The 19,027-nt window shown below is 39.4% G+C and overlaps 1 protein-coding gene across 1 annotated transcript in view; it reads right to left on the bottom strand.

Annotated features, from left to right (window-relative positions):
• Positions 1-18,363, bottom strand: part of LOC110834670 (uncharacterized) — a 212,747-nt gene extending 194,384 nt beyond the window's left edge. The window contains exon 1 of the mRNA XM_022074076.2: positions 18,167-18,363. The gene's annotated coding sequence lies outside the window, so the exon portion shown is untranslated. The remainder of the gene's footprint in view (positions 1-18,166) is intronic.
• Between the last annotated feature and the right edge of the window lie 664 nt (positions 18,364-19,027).

Below are 19,027 nucleotides of genomic sequence, written 5' to 3'. Positions count from 1 at the left end.
TCCGGAACGAACAGAACATTTAGTGGTTCCCATAACAGCTGTTCTACTGACATAATCTGTTCTGAACCTATTTAAAACAAATGTTAACTAAACCATTACATGCAATACTGTGGTGTTTCGGTTGGAATTTATTCGGGTTACTCCGATTTCTAATCTCGTTATTCCTAAGAGTTTGTCTCTGCCAAGAGGTAGGACACTGCATTAAAATGTACCATAAAGACTTCCTTCTACATCCTGTATAATTCATCAAGTATGTTCATCGTCATTTCTCATTCATTCTACACGCTACACAATACATTTGTGAGCCGTCATTAAACAAAGAATAAAGAAATATTGAGGTTCTTCCTCTGTATCGGCAGGAAGGCGATCTGTCACGAAAACGGAACAAAATCAGAAAACAGAATAATAGTCCAGGCTCGGATTCAGTATCCTATTGAAAGTTATATTACATTTTTCTCTTGGAAAGTTTCATTGCAATTGAACATGTCAACTTGCATAGTCAGAACATAAAAAGGGCGCATATATCAGACGGTGACTACCAGCTGGATATAAGCGCTGTAGGATTCTAATTACACCTAATAGAAACACAAAGTACAATAATGATAATTATCTTCTTGGATATTGCGTCGTATAGTCTGGTAGAAGTCCGACGACGTTTCAGTGGTGCTTGACTGTAAGGCAATTATACTGATAATGGAGGCAGCAGGCACCTCTGAAATGTCGGTAAACGTCTACCAGACTGAACGGCGCGGTATCCCAGAAGACGGTCATCTTCATATTCACCGCCTTTAGAACCTGAATTCTCACAAAACCAAAGTATTTGAAATTATGCCCAGAATGAGAGAGAGATTTAAAAGAATTAAGAATGTAATAAAGAATAAAATCTGTTAAGAAAGAAGGGCGTAAGAAATAACGAAGAAAATTCGGCAATAAACAGAAATAAAGAGACAATCCCTTAAATTTCTTGGTGGCTTAAAACATCGTGGTCCGTGTGGATTTAAGTAGAGAAACGCTTACGATATTCAGTAGAATCTCTCAAGGAGGAATGCCAATGATAATCTATATATAAGCAGAATCTTGATGTTTATCTCCGTTAACTTAAAGCTTTACGGTACACCCCCAAGCCACGCACGCACGTAGCAATAAAACGCAACAAAAGATCAAATATCCACCGAACGTCGTCCGTGGGCATGGCAACTAGAGGCTCTGGTTGCTAGGATACCGATCGTAACAATCTACTGTTTACTGCGTTATGAATGGATTTTGATGTAAAATGAAATTAATTCCTACAGTTCCTCGAAGGCAATATTAAAGAGCATTAAATTTTTAAATTCAAAAAGCTGGCATATAAAATATATTTTAATGAAAGAAATAATTACAGCCTTTTCACAGAAGCAGAGAGCCTACATAAAGAACCTAAGACAATCATTGAGTAGGTAGACGAAAAGCTCCAGAACCTAGTGTGTTAACAGTGAAGACACTCCACGCATTCCCAGACTAGAGATAAATCCACTAAGCTACATTCGTAGTCCATCGTTATCTTAGATAATGAAAACATTTCTCGGGAAGCTATCAACCGTACTAAGTGAAAGATTGACTGATTAGTCGGTTGTTTAACTATGTTACATAAACTGTAGAATACATTTTGTGTCGGATGAAATGTGAAATACCACGGCGGAAACTGAAGGAAATATAGTTTTATCCTACCAGAAGGCAATGTTTCAAAAATCGGTTTATTATCTTGAAGGAAAACAATTCACAACATTTTCACTAAAGACTAGAACTCACTTCCAAAATACAATCTAAATTATATTTACGACATATTAAATAGCAGTACTCAATGTACAGAGAGGTCCAAATTATTGCATTGGGTTTCTATTAGAAAATGCCAATAAACCAGGTAGTCCTTACCGATGAATACGTAGACGGATGGCTTACAATTTATAGCGTAACTCAAAGTGTGTGTTGATTATTTGTGGTTTATTTAACGAAGTCGCCAGTTGCTGAACTAAATGACAGGTTAATTAATGACATTGGAATAATTTAAGTTGCACTCCGGGCAATTGTCTCGACGGACTGAGCTAAAAACCACAAAAACCCTGTGAGGATAGACGGTCTCCGGGTGGAGATTTGAACCAGACACCTTCGTAACACCAAGCATGATTAATTTAATATCCGGGTTTGAATTAGTAATCAATTATTTACAAAATATAATGTATGATTGACGCTAATTTCGATGGTAAGAGACAAAACAGTTATAACAGTAGTATTTGATATATCCTAATATAATATACTTCATCAAAGTACAAGAACCTGGAGGAACCACTTCAAAACTAGATTAAAGTGAGATGTTAGCTTTAAGTTTCGGTCAAGATTTCTCGGTGGGCGCCTAAGCCAGTGGTCCAGAGAAAAAAAAAATCATTGCCTCTGCCGTAACTCGAACTCCACTCGTTCGGTCCGTCGCATATGATTACACAAACTGGAATGTTTCACCTTTTTTTTTTACAGGAACGGAAGTTTTATAACACTGGTAAATATATCCAAAATGAAACCCTGTTGTCATGTTTTAGAAGTGTTTAAAAACATTTTGGGCCCGAACTAATTTCTGGACTTAAAGTATTTTAGCAACTGTGACATCTCTCAGGGGGGGCCTCGCCGGTCAAAAGATCTTCAAGATTCAGAGGGCCTTTATTTCTTGTTTGTTTGTTAGTTCGTTTGTCTGGAATTGCATCAAAATAGTGGTAATTCAAAAGAGCAGACAGACAAATCAACAGACTCAGAACATGCAGTTGTTGTTGTTGCAATGGGGCGAAACTATGTATTTGTGGACCTGGGTTACTAACGGGCTCGTTATAAATCACCCGGATATCTGAGTGTATATGGAGCAACGGTGGGGTGATGTTGACAGGATAAAACCAAATAACTCGGAGAGAAACACGTCCCAATGCCACTTTGTACACCACAAAATCCACACGAACCGATCTGGGCGCGAAGTAGTGTGTCCGCGGTAAGGATGCTGACGGACGACAAACCACTCGGCACGGCCCAGAACAGACTCGGTCAATGAGTCAGTAAGTTATAATGTGAACGTCACCACCAGAGAGAAGACGACGGAAAAATGTTTCATGAAAGGAGGTCGATAAAACCTGTCTCTATGTCTACGTGGATGAATGGGTCGACGCAGTGAATCGTATACTTTCAAACACAGGCTAGATTTACGACTTATAACTTCTATCCGACTGCTAGGAAAAGGCTACGATACAGATGTTGGCGTTTAATCGAATATTTATGGCTTTATAATACTCGAAGAACAACACCTGCGTTCCGGAAAGTTTTACTAATACGAGTTCGTGTGGATACGGAAATGGATCTTCGGATCGGATAAAAATGCAGCAAAATGTCTTTGACTAACTCAGCGACTATCAGATTCTCGCTCTTATTCATGGCGTTACTCAACTACCGAAATATATATCTTTCTGTATTATTTTCAACATGTTAAAGACATGTTTTACTTGTCGAATAAATTCGTCATAATGCTATATTTTATAGATTTATTCATATCTTCCCCTTAAGCTACAAATATTCTCTGGTAACCCCGTTCTTTACACCATAAATGTATGTTGTCTTCCTCTGAGTCCGTGTTCCACACTTACACAACAAGTGCAAATACAATTTCATATATTTTAATATTTACGTTTTTAGAAAGCTAGAAGGCAATATAATTAGAATTTGAGTTTCTCACAACGGCGAGTACGATGATGGATGTATTTTGGGTTGCAGGCCTATGTATCAACTCAGAAGACAGCCATATTAAAAACGAAAATAAAAAAATCTGAACTGCACAATAAGTATTTAACTAATTTAATGTTTTCAATATCTTTGTGAACGTGATGTTTATTTGTTTACGTCGTTCTAAAAACATTTTAATTCTACCAAATTATCTAAGAAATAATTAGCTATGTTTACTGCAAATAAGCAAGAGCAGGCATATATACATTTTATATAAACAAAACTGAAAAAAAAATGATCACTTGGGAGACCTAGCAATAGATGGTAAGATAATATTATAATGTCTCAGGATAGGCTCCAGTGGTGGGTTAAAGTGAACGCTGTAATAAAACTTCGAATGCTACACAAGGCAGGGTAATTTTTGGGGCTATCTGGGCTGTTTTCTGACGTTTCAGAAACAACTCTTGCTAGAAATTGTCTAAAATTAAAAAATTTCGTTGGAAAAGAATTCTTCTGCGACTTTACTTCACTCTGAGTGCTACATAAGTTTAATATAATAATCAACTTATTTCAGAGGATCGCTCCCTCACTCACGTCATGTAAACCAATTTAGTGAATTGGCATTCGTAGCTACAGTGCGCCGTCTAGCTTATTTAATTACATACGATGAGCATAGACAAACAGACGGGGGGGGGGGGGAACAGTAAGTAAAATTGGACGAAATTGCTTACACCGGAGACAGACAGACACCGAAAGGATGACATAATTAGAAAATGGAGTGTGGTTCTACATGTTTACACTTAACCGTGACCAGTGTACATAGTCTCAAACTCCTTAGTCTTCCCTGGACATTACGCAGTTACTCAAAGTTTCCTAAATAAAATCGAAATTACAGGTAAGAAAAATTAATAATTGTCAATAACAAATGCCACACAAACACTATCCGAAACCAGGCCAATTCACTTCGTACGGAACAGAACCATTTCCGAAGTACCAATACCGAAATATGAACGACAAACTAGAAACGTAAAAGAAAATTCAGATGATAATGGCGACGAGTAATAGAGATTACTTTTCTGGGATGTTACGCTTTACAGTCTGGTTTTTATTTTATTTATTTAGTGTTCTGTCTGACGACAGGTCCATATGAACAGGATCCTTCCATCCTTTTCTCGGACTGGGACCTGTTCATATACGTTCTTGGCAGATGATCCAGAAGTGGTTTGCCATTGCCTTCTTCTGTGTGTGAATGGAGTAATTGTTGGGATGCCACGGAGGAAAACTCCGAGTTGCCTAGACCACGGCCTTGCCCAACACAAGTTATAAATTCGGGTAAATTTACCTGAACGTGAATCTATCGCTTTCGTTCACCTAGTCCCGAGACCAAAATTGAATGGAACTATACCTCCATTCCCCATACTGTAATCTTCTCGAGAAGGACTCTGTTTCTCTGAGTTAGTAATTCCATGTTTCGCTGTTGGCCATTATACAGAGAAGCGTCTCCAGCTCTCTCTGCACTAACCCCTTGCCACACATTTATAACGCCCACTGAGCTTGGTTCCTCATTATAATAAAGTGCAACACATCATTACACGGGGCGTTTCCGGGGTAAAGAAATAAAACTGGTGCTTTTGCCAAATTAAATAAATGGATACATGTTACTTCACTTTGGAGAGGCAGGGTAAGCAATGATTACTTCTTTACTTCAATATTAGCATCCTATCTACTAAATAGTCTCTTCTATTTAAGTTCAGAAATAAAATACAGTATTACATTCTCATCGCTCCTACGTATGCTACATAACCTGCCAATCTACCCTGGCTTATCATCCTAAGAATGTATGACCACGCCACTGCCAGTTCACAAAGCGCATCCAAACGTACAGAAATTAATTCATAAAAAATTCTTTCTCTCTCCCTGAAGAGAATATAGAATTTTTGAAACCGGAGTGGGTGACTTACAGTTTGGATAACTCTTCCAACCACAAGAAGACGAATAACTGAATGTTCTTTCCTTGAATGGGGCACAAAACCAACCTCTTGATGGAACAAGAGGTTTCGATTCGGCACCAGATACCAGCTGCACCACTCCTTTTAAGCCTGGGTCACAACAGAGCGTTACCTTACCAAAGTTAAGTTTCAGAGTACCCAGTCTCACGAGTGTCTGAACTAGATCGATAAGTAATCTATTTTGAACCTTTAACAACAATAAGTTCTGTAAAGATCGCCCTGATGATGGAGGCACCATGGACCTCTGAAACGTCGGTAAACTTCTACCAGACTACACGGCGCAACAACCCAGAATACAGAAATCTACTTACTATGCAGGTTTCTCCATTCCTCTATTAAGGCAGCATCTCTCGCACGTCTTAATGAACCTCTGGGAGTTTTCTCTCAAGTGCCCTTTAACCTTTAAAGTCTAGCGGAAACTTATGCCCCACCTGCTTCATTAATGAACAATTCAGCATTTTTCCCACAGTGTCATTTTCAGACTGATTAACATTTATTCTAATAAAAAGCATAATCGGCTAATTTTTGCAATGAGTTCCGTTTTATTCGGGACACAGACATGATTTCTAAATATTATTAAGACGAACATCGGCTTCAATGCCTTAATCAATGTTCTTACATTCCAGTAGCAGATTTCAAACTAATATCAGTAAAATTATAACGTTAGACCTACATATTATAGTCACTGTGTTTTTTTAGGGAAATTATGACAAGACAATTATTTCTAAACAAATTATAGCGTTATTATTTTTTATTTGAGTAACATTGTACTTTGATTCATGAGTGAGTCGTGTGGCGTTGAAGATGTGAATTCGTGTTTGAATTTCTCCGCTCAGTTAAACCAAACTTCGGAGGCAGAAATACATTCGACGAAGGAGAACGAAAATCCACGACTACGTTTTAAGCAGCAATATCCATTAGCCACGTCTTGCAGTAGAATATTAGTGACTAATTTAGTTACCTGCCTGTTATACGTGCAGGTCTGCGAAAAACGTTATGGACGCTTACGGGGGTTTTCTGCAAATTAAGTGATCCCAAGAGGCTGTTTTATGAGTCAACAGAGGCGTCACGCATTTCTCAGAACATGAATTACTTACGCTTAATGATATGTGTACTTAAATCCTGGTTGGATTAAAATAATGAAAATCAGAAAAATAACAGTGTGTGTCTTTAAAGTAAACAATGCCATTTGTAGTCACTTTATTCTGTGAGAAATTTGGTGTAGACACTTAAAGCGGTTAGTGCAAATACTACGTCATTTAAATGTCACCATAATATCTATGCAGAGGGTGGCCCTTTCTGGACGTCTCAAAGAGTTTTCTGACGTATCTAATAGTCACTACTACTATCAGAATATATACGTTCATAATTCAAACGCAATTATTTAAATAATATAAATATTAAATCATATTACCCTATTACCTATCAGAAGACAAATTTTATCATCCTTAAATAATTTAACTACTCTTTAAACCGCACAGGCTCTACATGAAACCGGATTAACTGATGGGAAGATACTTTTGAATGAAGCATAGATAAGAATTTGGATGGAAGTTTTAGTGACCTACATAATGTTAGTCGCAGAACTTGTATGGGCAGACTGAGGAAAACAACGTAAAATATCAATCATTATATTTGGATAGTTGCCGAATACAAGGTTGTAGCAATAGGTCTACCGGTTTACCAACTAGTTAGCGAAAAAATCTATCAAGTTCCATGAAGAGACACTGAAGTCGACATCACTAGTAACATGCATTACTGTGCAAGGGAAGAAAGGGAGAATGATGAATAAGAGCGAAAGAGAATGGACGGAACGACAGAGGAAAAGAACCGGAAGAATTACAAAGGAAACACAGATTTAAGACAGACATCAAAGAAGAAAGACAATGAAAAAGGAAACAGAAAGAAAGAAAAGAGGAAACAAACGTGAGAATGACGAAGGGAAGAAAAGAAGAGAGAAAGAGGAAGGAGGGAGAGCTGAGAAGGTTTATTCCCTCTTGCAACAGACATCTGTTTGACACAGAAAAGCCGAGCTATGGAATTTAACTGAGCCATCTGATCTGTGAATACATACGCGTGCACATGTTTTGTTCGTACTAAAAACCGCCAGGATATGCAACGCCACATAACATGACGACACTCTCCCATATGAAGCTTTCACTGCCACTAAGTATAATAAATTCTTCTCGGGCTACCAGCCTTACACGGCTGGTAGCCCGACTCTCTTCCATGTTGTCAGGGGCACCGCTGCTATGATACAAACTTTTACTGACTGATAAAATAGTCTTTTATTTTTGTCCTTTGTGGACACGTTTTGGAGTTGTGACATGTATCACTTTAAAAAGTTAAAGCGGAAAAAGAGAGATATTCATATTGTTTGAGAGGTACATTTATTTCTCTACCAAATTTGAGTGAAATTAACCTTAAATGTCTTAAATAACTTGTCAGTTGTGGTCTTTAGGGTTGTGAAGCCATGTAGTCTTGAAGATGGTTACCAGCGTTTCTAAATAATGCATAACACGCGTCTTCAGGGTAAATGCAGGCAGACCTTCGTAACAGACGCCAGAAATCAGCTACAAGAAATCACGCTATCTCGACCTACAAGACCACAGTCGACATTTCGACCTCCTTGATAAAATCACTTCTAAAGAACTTATTACCGTTGGTGTATTTTTAATAAATAAATACAAAAGACAGTTTAGTCACATTATAAACTGAAAATATTACACATAATTCATTTATCGTAATACAATTTGTCGCCAGAACAGGTTGGTTCAAGCGGTGACTTTTTAAAGGGTTACCCGGTTCAGATCTCAACCGGGACACCGATAATCCAGGCTGAAAAATAAAGAGGTTTCCAGGCCAATGCCTTGTTAGTACTTCAGAATAGACAACGGTCGCAAACCCCCCCTCCCCCTAAATTCATCCAAGTTAACCAAGAGTGGTCAACATCTCAAAAACTTCGATGCTGAATTAACTTCTGCAGCTAATATGTCGTCATTAAATAATATACGAACCACCGTCTGTCAAGTAAAAGTTTGATACTTCCTACCTCAACAGTAATAGTCATTTACAACGTTGAAATAGGTTATAAGTAGGTGAAATAGTAGGTTCTCAAGGCCGCCAGTATGAGCAGTCTTCTGATTTGTTGGACCGTGTAGTTTGGTAGAGGTTTACCGACGTTTCGGAGGTCATCTACTCATCGCCCTGATGATGGAGGAAACAAGTACCTCTAAAACGTCTATAAACTTCTGTCATTAGACTACAGGGCTTAACAACACAGGTGACGGTCGCTTTCAGGCTAAATTTGAACCTACGTCCGTGGAAATTATTGACAATTTTAACAACATTAGTTGTCGATATTCCGGATTTTTGTGCTGTAACTACGATACGAGTGACGATGGTTTATAGAGTAATTTATACAGGACGTTACTTACAGACATATGAAAGGATACGTTGTAGATAAAATCCCAAATAAGAAAAATGTATTAAGAAATTATGCAGTAAAATGCGATGGTGAGATATACTAGAAAACACGTCAAATATCTCTGGTAGTGGCGCGAAGGGCAGTAGAAATGAAGACATTTTGGAAGGCTGCCAGATCTCGGTTACTCCTACGACTGCATCTCATCCAACAAGTGTGACAATCCGTCCGACCAGCTGAAGCCACAAGTAAACATCCCTTCGATTAAAAAAAGGCGAGACCTTATTCAGTTCATCACCTCCCTTCTGCCTTGGTAAGCCACAACTTCCTAGGGCGGGTCTGAAGAAACGAAACTCGATTTAACGCATAATTCAATTCACTCCAATTCTTTATTTTAACTGACTCAACAACCGCACGAGAAAACATAAAACAAATTTAAAACAAAGAAAACAAAATTGTAAGCAAAACTAAACTGCATGCTTATAATCAATATAAACACTTCCTCAAAAGAGACAACAATTTTTTTAAAAAAAAATCTGCATGGCATTTTTTACAATGATGCGCCTAGCTGTCTTAGTGCACTCTCCTCGCTGAAAGCATAAATTTCTCTTTTTTGTTGTGTAGGGAATAAAAATGATGACGATAAATCCTTCGGGTGCAAAGCTGACTGTCGCTCATTTGGTCAAATCCCTAACCATTTACGTAGCCAAACGATTGACAAAAGTTCATCACTGAACCCCATCTTTATCCATATTAATAAAGCTCACACCTTACACTAAGAGATCCTTAAAATAAACTAAAATAGACCTCACGCATCGTGTTTCATCATAGTGAGACAAAAATGAAAACAAATAATACCAAGTTTCATGAGAATCGCTTCAGTAATCTGGGATGTAACTTACAATTCGACAGATAGACATGACGGACGAAATAACGCTGCGAATGCTATTTATTAATTTTAGAAACGCATATAAAGCTGATGACAAATGGCCTTACGCATATCCGATTGTAAACTACTCTCATTACGTATGATTTGAGGTTTTCACAGCGATGAGTATGGAGATTTCTGTCTTCTGGGTTGTTGCGCTGTGTAGTCTGGTCGATGTTTACCAACGCCCTGATGACGGAGGCAGTATAACCTCCGAAACGTTGGTGAAAATCTACCAGATTACACGGCGCAACAACCCAGAAGACAGAAATCTTCATACTCATCGCCCTAATGATGGAGGCAGTATGACCTCCGAAACGTTAGTTAACATCGACCAGACTACACAGCGCAACAACCCAGAAGACAGAAATCTTCATACTCATCGCCCTGATGATGGAGGCAGTATGACCTCTGAAACGTCGGTAAACATCGACCAGACTACACAGCGCAACAACCCAGAAGACAGAAATCTTCATACTCATCGCCCTGATGATGGAGGCAGTATGACCTCTGAAACGTTGGTTAACATCGACCAGACTACACAGCGCAACAACCCAGAAGACAGAAGTCTTCATACTCATCGCCCTGATGATGGAGGCAGTATGACCTCTGAAACGTCGGTAAACATCTACCAGACTACACAGCGCAACAACCCAGAAGACAGAAATCTTCATACTCATCGCCCTGATGATGGAGGCAGTATGACCTCTGAAACGTCGGTAAACATCGACCAGACTACACAGCGCAACAACCCAGAAGACAGAAATCTTCATACTCATCGCCCTGATGATGGAGGCAGTATGACCTCTGAAACGTCGGTAAACATCGACCAGACTACACAGCGCAACAACCCAGAAGACAGAAATCTTCATACTCATCGCCCTGATGATGGAGGCAGTATGACCTCTGAAACGTCGGTAAACATCGACCAGACTACACAGCGCAACAACCCAGAAGACAGAAGTCTTCATACTCATCGCCCTGATGATGGAGGCAGAATAACCTCCGAAACGTTGGTTAACATCGACCAGACTACACAGCGCAACAACCCAGAAGACAGAAGTCTTCATACTCTCATTATCATCATCTTTACAGTTCTGCTTCAATGTAAACTATCATTTTCAAGTCATTGGTGGTCGTTCGTCTGGTCTTATTTCAACTTCGTCTTTGCAATTCGGGTTGCCTTCATTCTTCTCAAGTGGTCATACCACTCGTCCTCTTCCTGGTACTTATTGACTTGATAACAGTGAGTGCACATGTGACTTCTGTCTTATGTCTTCATTACATTTCCTGTCTGCGAGCTTAGAGCCTGCTTCTGCTCTCAGCTACTTCAATTCTCCTCTTTTGTTCCGGAGTCAGAGCCCCACTTTCTGAGGCACACAACAATACCGGCACTGAACTTTATAAAACTTTTCAGATGTGTTTCTTTTTTGAAGCGTAAACTACACTCTTGAGGTGAAATTCATCGCACAAGTCTTCCATGACAAACTGATAGTTGCTTAAGAGGCCAAGAAATATGGAAGCCGATGATTCATAGCCGTGTTAAAGAAATACCGCCACTGGGTTCTCTCTACACCTTATTGAATCCAGGCCCCAACATCGAAACCTTCAGTTCGAGTTTGATTTTAATAACATGACGCCAAATTTTTTACTTTGCTCATAATGTGGGCTCGTACAAATTTTCGCCATGAGAATGTATTTTAACGTTTCCCAGTTCACCAATAACTATTCAATACAGTTGCTACGGAGATAACAAAGACTAAGGGAATCTGGTGCCACGGTGGTCCAGCGGTTAGAACGCTGGCCTTGTAATCCTGGGGTCTCGGGTTCGATTCCCGACGGTGCCCGAATTTATAACTTGTGTAGGGCAAGGCCGTGGTCTAGGCAACACGGAGTTTTCCTCCGTGGCATCCCAACAATTACTCCATTCACACACAGAAGAAGGCAATGGCAAACCACTTCTGGATCATCTGCCAAGAACGTATATGAACAGGTCCCAGTCCGAGAAAAGGATGGAAGGATCCTGTTCATATGGACCTGTCGTCACACAGAACACTAAAGAGAGAGAGAGGAATCTGAAAACAAAATCTGAAATCAGTAAATATTGAACCGGTATAATATCTAAGGAATGAAGACCAGCATTTGATCCCCGACAGGGGCAAAATATATTTCCTGTCCTCTGCGTCCAGACCGGCTGTTGGGCCCACCCAGCCTCCTGTTCAATGGACTCCTATCGGAGAAATTGGAAACGCATGTAAAATTTTAGCCGAAAACGAGATAGGAACACACCACATGAGAGATCTATTCAAAGATGGAAGGATAATATTAAAGTATGTTGATGTGGGCACGATTTACCTGGATCGTTGAGTGACGGGCTGTTATAAATACGGTCATGAACTTTATAACTTATTCTAACGTCCAGTCTGTTCACCCGTGTTGTATGTACACCAGACACCGCTCCCTGGCTTCTGAATTTCTCGTGATAAGATTTGTACTGATATTTAAATTTTTATCTTTTCCGATATTCAATTTCTTGGTCTTGTCGAATATATTTTAAGAAAGAAAATTATTTATTTCTATATAATATTTGACACTGATATACATACGTATATCATATATCAACCACCGGTCCTGAACTGTGTTCATTTAATCTGCGGTTTAACCTGAATGATCTGGTAAAATTCATTTAATTTTTTTTAGAGCTGATAATACCAAGTGCTACACCAGTTAGTCCAAGAGTTCCTACATCGCACACAAGCCCGAAGGTCTCCCGTTGACACACAATAACCTCTGTTAATGTTTCATTTCGGTTTCTCTGACTGAAATCCCGTGTTCTGTCAAATCCTAGTACCACAAAATTATGCAGATGGCCACAGCACAACGAACAGCGAACGTTCGATTTGGAAATCTTCTGAAATGACAGCGCACAGCAAACATTGCGCACAGTGTTGAACACCATTCATCACAGTTTTCCAAATGAATGCTCCGCTGAGTCGTGACTGTGTGAACAAAGGCTCGCGTTCCCTTGGCAACTGCTGCTAAGTCTCCATTGACAAACGAACTTTTACACAGAATTTGTGACGATTTAATGAGCTGCTTGCTAGTTGTGGAGGTCTATACATAGAGTGCAGCACGTGTTCTTTACAACAATGGCCTCACTCCTCGGGCCGGGCAATGACCAGACCATAGAACATATTCCATTAATTTTGAAAATAATAACGATATACATCAACGCATTCCAATAAAATATAAAACATCAAACAAACTCTACTACACATGACAGTCACATAATATAAAAAAACAAACAATATGCCTAATGTTGGATAAAATAACGGTATACAGAAAATATATAACTGTAGAGAGTATTTAGCTATCATAAATTTTAATTTCTGTAAAAAAAATAAAAAAAATAAAGGAGTTTATCTAGGCAAAAGACGCTGTTTTATGGAACCTCAGTTTGTACATTTAAATGAAAGATCAAGGTAATAAATAGATATAAATTTAAAGAAGGAAACTATATTATTATACTTTATAAACATGTTTATAAAGAGTGTAATTTTCATAAGAAACTTTAAAGTTCCATTTATTGCTTGCAATAACCGCAAATGTGTGTGTGACTCGTCATCTTAAGACGTTGTCTCCTGGCGATGCTGATGACCGCGTGTGCTGCTTTGCTATCAGTTGTGACAGTTTCCTTTAGGTTTCTGCACCATTGCAATGTCAGGATTCTGGGGTTTCCTTACCAGTACCTTCTCATCTATGTAAAAACAGATTCCAGTTTGGGACATAATAACCTATGACTAACTAACTAACTAGATGGCTTGCGTAACCCGAAGGTTCATCACCGAACTAACCAAAGCCCTGTCCTGAGCCAACAAAATCCAGTCTCCTTCAACTCCTATTTCCCATAGATCCCGCCTGAGATTATCCTCCCATCTACGTCTAGGTCTCCCCAGCGGTCTCTTCCCCTCAGGCTTCCCAAATAGTGGACCCAACCAACCAGATGGCTTACCGAACCCGAAGGTTCATCACTGAATTAACCAAAGCCCTCCACCGGACCCTGTCCTGGGCCAACAAAATCCAGTCTCCTTCAACTCCTATCTCCCATAGATCCCGCCTGAGATTATCCTCCCATCTACGTCTAGGTCTCCCCAGCGGTCTCTTCCCCTCAGGCTTCCCAAATAGTGGACCCAACCAACCAGATGGCTTACCGAACCCGAAGGTTCATCACTGAATTAACCAAAGCCCTCCACCGGACCCTGTCCTGGGCCAACAAAATCCAGTCTCCTTCAACTCCTATCTCCCATAGATCCCGCCTGAGATTATCCTCCCATCTACGTCTAGGTCTCCCCAGAGGTCTCTTCCCCTCAGGCTTCCTAACCAATATCTGGTGCACACCTCTTGTCCCATCCATGCGCGCTACATGCCCAGCCCATCTCATTCTTCTCGACTTAATCACCCTGACAATACTGGGAGAGGAGTACAGATTTTTAAGCTCATCATTATGCAGTTTTCTCCACGCCCCATCGACTTCTCTCCTAGGCCCAAATATCCTCCTCAACACCCGATTCTCAAACACCTGCAATCTGTGTTCCTCAGTCAGAGTGAGAGACCATGTTTCGCACTCATAGAAAACAACAGGCAAAATTATTGTTCTGTATATTTTAATCTTCATAATGACTTAGAAAGGAGAAACATATAACGTAGAAACTGGAAACTCTAACAAAATATTAGGAATTACAAATCAGATATTTAAACCTAACCTAACCCGACGATAAAAAGGAATACTAATTTATTGAAAATACTGGATTATCACTATCTTACAGCATAGACAATACGAAATTCGCAGACAGAAGCTCAATATAAAGATTTTTCCCAGACTGAAACCTGAGACAATATAGACAGATTTAATACAAACAAGAAGAGATTATTAATAGAGTAATTACACAAAAAAGATGCCAAAGGAAACGTTTGTGTTTTACTTGTGTTATTTTCTACCACCTGCTTTGATAAACGTAGTACAACTCAGGATACCTCTTTTGAAACTGCCAATTTTAAATCTCGGATTCGAACTTCGGACCTCATAAGTATACGAATAAACAGTAGGCCGACTAACCTCTAAACCACAGCCTTCAATATGAAGCTAAACCAGGCTAATATTGTATTGTAGGATTCCTCTAGAACGTTATTTTACACACACCGAATCTAAAACCACAGATAAAATCGTAATGGTGATGACGATGAAGACGACAACGTTCAAATGGAATAACACCCGAGCGGACTGGATGGAATTAAGCAATGAAGCTAATGTGTCGAGCACGTTGGCCAACAGAATAAATTTGGCTGTGGAGACCAGAGCTTGATGCAGATAGCATAAAAAAGGAGAGACGAATGCACACAGCATCCCGGGTAATTGCCTCCACACCACGCTATATATTTAAAAAATTAAACAAAGGAGTGGCACAGCGCGAATTACGTCCGCACGCTATGACGCTCAAATGTTTGTGGTTTCACCACACCGACTGCTGCAAGCACTGAGCAGAGCCTTATGAGCGAAAGGTTTCGCTGTTCGAAGGTTCTTGGACGACGTTACATCAACAGCTGGCATTATGTATCAAGGGAATGAGGATGTTTATTCAACGTGTTCTCAAACGTTGTTCCTTGTTTTTACAACTGCGGAAAACCACAAGAACGCCAGTCACGTTGTTCGATCGAAAGACTAATATAGAATACGTCGGTCTAGCGGTTAGAACGCTGGCCTTGTAATCCTGGGCTCTCGGGTTCGATTCCCGGCGGTGCCCGAATTTATAACTTGTGTTGGGCAAGGCCGTGGTCTAGGCAACACGGAGTTTTCCTCCGTGGCATCCCAACAATTACTCTATTCACACACAGAAGAAGGCAATGGCAAACCACTTCTGGATCATCTGCCAAGAACGTATATGAACAGGTCCCAGTCCGAGAAAAGGATGGAAGGATCCTGTTCATATGGACCTGTCGTCAGACAGAACACTAAATAAATAATAAGATGAGGTGGTCTAGCGGTTAGAACGCTGGCCTTGTAATCCTGGGGTCTCGGATTCGATTGCCGGCGGTGCCCGAATTTATAACTTGTGTTGGGCAAGGCCGTGGTCTAGGCAACACGGAGTTTTCCTCCGTGGCATCCCAACAATTACTCCATTCACACACAGAAGAAGGCAATGGCAAACCACTTCTGGATCATCTGCCAAGAACGTATATGAACAGGTCCCAGTCCGAGAAAAGGATGGAAGGATCCTGTTCATATGGACCTGTCGTCAGACAGAACACTAAATAAATTATAATACGTTACCGGTGAGATAATCTGATTCGGAAACGAGAGACTGTTTTTTTGGTTATTTGAGTACGCTTGTTCAACTACACTGGTTATAGTGTCAAATGGTGACGATTTAAAGTTGAACATGAAAAATATGAAACAAAGAAATTATGGCCTCTGTTATAATAAAATCCCAGAATTTATCTGAGGGAAAGAAGAAAATTACGAATATGTGCCAGAGATTATATTCCTAAACAGCATCAACCAACTGATCGTTGTAATGGTTATAGGCTGTGTTTTCTTTGAGGTAAGAACTCAGTATTTAAATATTATTAAGCAACTTTCGGTTTCAAAGAGATAAATGTACTTACAGGTCTATAATCTCTAATCGACAAAACGTTTCGGTATGTGAATATTAAACGAGATACTATTAACAATTTTATTTTCTCTCACGTAAATTTGTATTGCATGTTTTGGTGAGAGACGGGAGCAAAGTGTTGCCGCCCTGTAATCAAGGGCGAAGGAGGGTTTCACTTCACCTGCTGGAACGAGGTAATTAATAAGTGAGAAACAACGTGTTTGGGTCTATAATTAACGCAGTCACGTGGTCAACAACTCGCCGACAGAACCAGAGAGACATAACGAAAAAGCTACAAGGTGTTTGAAATGCGAGCAGGCAGAAAGCGAGTGGCTTCCCACGGTAGAGGAGCAGTTGAAAGCCTCTAACAGACAGGTGGCCCACTGCAGACAGCAGTTTCTGCTTTATATGACTAGGCAAAACACTCGACTAGTCGTCACTGGCTGATACAACAACACTTACTTCCGAGACATTTTTACATACTTTTTGGGAACCATGTTCAGGTACACGAGACCTGAAGATTACTTGTGTAGATCAGAATTAAACTTATTCGATATCACATCCTACCTTGTAAAATTTCACTGCTTTTTAAGAACGGTTCATTACCGTATTAAAAGGATCCCTAGTGGACCCTGTAACTCAGTGAGTCACATTAATCAAACCAATACTCTAATTCTTATTTATTTACTTTCAATCGTCTACTTCTAGGTCTCCTACGTTGACGTTTTCCTCAAGGTCTAACCAGTATGATTCTATAAGAATTTCTCCTCTAATCATGCGTGCTAACTGCTCCAACAATCTATTTATCCTCTCCTTGATAACCCTAGAAACTTATGGCGAAATGCAGGGGTTACAAAGCTTTCAATATTTTCCACTCTCCCCCCCAATTTATCTCCTATTGCTCCAAATATATATTTTTTCTCTAAATATTTTCCTCAATAACCAGTCATCACACACCCACAATCTAAGCTCTTCCAATAGGTTGAGAGACCAAGTTTCACACACAAATTAATGAACATCAAAAAATGTAGTTTCATGTACATTAATTTGAAGGGTTTACTAATAAATTGGATATTGTGGAATCTAGTCCACTTCTAACTGCATTACGGTTCAATAAACGATAACCAATACAAATGTAATCGAAATAAATCAGCAAAAAAAAGCTCTCAAATATATATAAAAAAGTTTCATGTGTGGTTAATATTTAATGAAATCCGAAAATATTTTTACGGGTTTATAAATGTAATATACTTTGTGTTGAACAGTTTCGTCACCGAAAAAATCTACAACATGACTACAGTATCTCTTCTGTATAATTTATAGCTCTGCCATAAACAGATCAATTATATCCGTAATACACAATCGCCAAGATCCATCACGAATGCAAACTACAGTCGCCATTTACAAATAAAGAGATACAACTGACCTTGCTGTGCAGAGCTGAGTTTGTCGTTGGTAGCCACAGTTGCCGGTTTGTCTTCTGTAACTTCACAAACTGGAATTCGTTCCTGTGTAGAGAAACAACAGTTCAGTGTTTCCCAGCTTTATGAAATGAACAAATCACATGTAAAGTCATAGACACACACACACAACAAACGCAATAAACCTAACAGATTCAACGAATTTATGAGGAGTTTCGTTTCGAAAAAGCAGCAGCTTTGAAGTGATGAGAGACTAGTTTCGCCTGGTAGTAGGACGCGGCTGACGTCACAGCGTGGACAACTGACGATCGGAGAAGCGCCTTCTTAATACAAAGGCCTGCCGGATCAAATGGGGGCGAATTACAGAAAATGTTTCGAATGAAGTTGGAAAGAAATAATATAGCAGAATTTTATGTAGGCTAATATACTTTTCTTAAAATATGTCAAGTGTGTGTGAAACATTTTTTACTGGATTGAAAAAGCGGTGTCAAGTAATAGACGATGGTTAATTTTTTAAGAAGCTCAAGGTAATTTTTTAGACATTTACTTATAACAGATTCTCCAACCCATCCAGTATTCAATATCATTTCTGCAAAATGCTGAGATGCTGCCTAAAAATAAGGCTACATGTCAAACTTCGTGTCCAAGGATCAAATCTTTCTTTGGATATCCGGCAATGTTGACTTTGCAGTAGTTTTATCGAGTACCTGCAGACTAATGCTGATATACGTAGTTCCTTAAAATTGGCCACGATCATATCCGTTCATATCTTTCGAAATTTCACAACTCATTTCACTGTTAGACGCAACGAAAACGAAGTGGTTGAAATACTGTCGTTAAATAATCGATATAATCAATCAGACACA

Source organism: Zootermopsis nevadensis, unplaced genomic scaffold, assembly GCF_977971745.1.
Source record: "Zootermopsis nevadensis isolate Lab colony 2312 unplaced genomic scaffold, Znev_1.0 Znev_ptg000007l, whole genome shotgun sequence".
Classification (NCBI taxonomy): domain Eukaryota; kingdom Metazoa; phylum Arthropoda; class Insecta; order Blattodea; family Termopsidae; genus Zootermopsis; species Zootermopsis nevadensis.
The sequence above is the reverse complement of the archived record's forward strand: the minus strand, read 5'-3'. Positions and strand labels throughout refer to the sequence as shown.